The following is a 2,921-nucleotide window of genomic DNA, read 5'->3' as shown; positions in this document are numbered from 1 at the left end:
TCTATTTGGTCATATTTTATTTGTCATTATGCGATTTATTTGAAATTTAAGTAAAAAAATTATGTGTTTTTTAATTCTAAAGATTGTGTATTTAGTTTAAAATTAAGACGAATTTTTAGAATTTTTCCCCTGAAACTATTTTTTGAAAAACTATTATATATATATATATAATCAGATATATTTGGTATTCAAAATTTACTAAAAATCTGCTTTTGATCATGAAATGGGATACATTTATCAAAAAATATTGTTGAGTATATTTGAAGATGTGGTTAAATTACACGTTTACAATTTTTGTTGGATTCATTTACAGATTTTTATACGATCAAGATATTTTGATCACCGATATAAATTTCTTTTTTTTCCCGTTATCATATACTAGTTTTTCTTAAAAATTATAAAGTTTTCATAGACCTGGATTTAATATATCTTGCTGTAACTCTGCAATGTATACGTAATTTGATTATCAAAGAAAATTGATGAGACCAAAATGGATTGGTTTGCTTTATTTTCTTATAAAAGAGTATTGAATGAAATAGAGTGCCATTTCATAACAGAAAGAAATCCATTCTAAATGCTGTGGTGCATCCTGGAATTAGTTTTTTCAGTATTCATATGCAGTGGAATGTTTTTGGTCAATGTAGCTTATAACTTTTTCATTTCATGTTAATTTTCAACTTTTCATTGCCTTCTAAATTCTTGTAACAGTTGAAAGTACTGCCACTTGAAAGCGCAATGAGTTAAATAAATTTCTGAGCGAAGTTCCTTCAGATGTTTGTGATACTGCTTCATTCTGTGACGGTAAGGAGTTGGCTGTACACAAGAAGGGTAGAGGCTTTCAGATATTTGGCAATGAAATTAGTTCTAATGGCAAGGGGACTCACTGAAGCGTTAACCTTGAAAGCAGTTAGGAGAGAAAGACCACTGGTCTTAGCTTGATGGAAGCGCCAACCACTTCCAGCTTCTGTGTTTTCTGATAATTACCGAATGATTCCTAATAAACTGATTTTGAAAAACTTTCAATATGTGTGCTTCTGGTGGGAGAGAGGGAGGTTAGGCTTTGGAAGTTTCTGACTGCAATTTTATCTTGACATTGGATTATTCACTTTCCTCATCATGCATGGCTTTTTTGGAATATCTTTTGTTTTTGAAATGTAAAATATGGACCATTTGTGCGGTTGGAGCTGTGTAGTGAGATAATGTGAAGAAGATGGTCAAATGACAAGACAACTAAGCATGACTTCAAAAGATATATGGAAATGATTTGGAAACGACAACAGTTCTAGAACAAGTGTATGTAAGACTTGTATGTAATGTAGATTTTTAAAATGACTTTTTATGGCTTCTAGTTTGTATATTTCTTGGACAGTCTATATACTTAGTCATTTGTAATAATTAAATTTTCACAAGGAATAATACTCCTGCTTTGTCTAAATATCTCCAATAATCTGAATGACTGTTGTCATAGCATTGCGAAAACCGATGGTGGAGTCCTAATCATCTTCAGTGGTCACAACCCTGTCCCTTTTGGTGGGATGTATGTTCTGTCATTGGGATGGTTGTAACTTAACCACACAATTGTTGGAACACCAAGGTGGTAACATAACCACACACCAAGGAATCAAGAACTTGATTACTTTTTCTATGACTTATTCATGTACTCATGACAGTTCCCTCTGGTGAGGGTTGAGAATTGAGTATTGCAAAATGGATAAACTAAAATGGTTTATTTACTTATAAACACAGTTTTGAATTTGAGTTGGATAAGATATTATCTAATTTTTATAATATAATGTTTCTTGCATTTTTTTTTTTTTTTTTTTTTTTTTTTTTTAAGAGGGTGGTTGACAAGGTAAATAAACTAAAGGCATTTTTGGAATTAGGACAAATATCAGAAAAACAAACTCGTTTATCTATTTTATGTGAAATTTGTCATATTTTTGGCTTAATTCTTTTAATCAAATTATGTAATCAGTAACTATGAGTATAAACAATATTTAAAATGCTTATGAAATGCAAATGAAAATGCCATTAGGATAATTTTTATTGGCTTTGAAAATTTTAAATCTTATTATATATAAGCTTTAATAGACTTATTATATATAAGCTTTAATAGACTTACAGAATGCATTTAGATAAAAAAATTTTTTGTCCTGTACATTTTTATTTTGTTACCTTAATGGTCTATCTTTCCTGAATGATGCAACTGTTATACCACAACTGAAGGGCTCCTTTTTTGTAAAATTTTCTTAACAGTGCTGTTTTTTTTTTTTTTGAAAATTTTGCGTAGGAAACCAACTCTTTTTTTTTTTTTTTTTTTTTTTTTTTTTTGAAAATTTTGCTTAGGAAACATTTTGGTAAAAATTTGCAATACAAGGCAATAACTCAAAAAAAATTTCCCTCTTCCCTGAATCATTATAAAGCTATCTGAAATCGTAGAATAATGATTTAGAATGAATTTTTATTTTTTTTCGAGTGGAAAAAGTACTTACAAGCATTTTTCAGTGACTTTATTCTTTTAGAGAAAGTTGAATTTTTCATAAACAATACAAATATTGATTAAAATTTTTTCCCAAGTATTTCTATCTATGTAACATGTATTTAACCCTTTGTCTATAAATATAACATATATATCCCTCTCAAATTTGGAAGTCTACGTCTTAGTAAAAATTACTTTAAAACTCATTAAAATGTGTCCCTGTTGTAGTACAAGGATAGATTCATAATTAGTCATTTAGAAGACGCTGATTATTTTCTCTTCATTCTGATGACGTTTGTTCTATACGTTAGTTTTGATCTATTGTTTGATAAGTATTGCATATTCTGTTTGTTATAAATATTAATTTGGATATCCGGGAGCGAATATAATGCCCTGTTTTCAATGGCTAGCTGAACAACTTAATGAATCAACGATTAAATGA

Source organism: Argiope bruennichi, chromosome 9 (assembly GCF_947563725.1).
Source record: "Argiope bruennichi chromosome 9, qqArgBrue1.1, whole genome shotgun sequence".
Classification (NCBI taxonomy): domain Eukaryota; kingdom Metazoa; phylum Arthropoda; class Arachnida; order Araneae; family Araneidae; genus Argiope; species Argiope bruennichi.
This window is presented reverse-complemented; position numbering follows the sequence as displayed.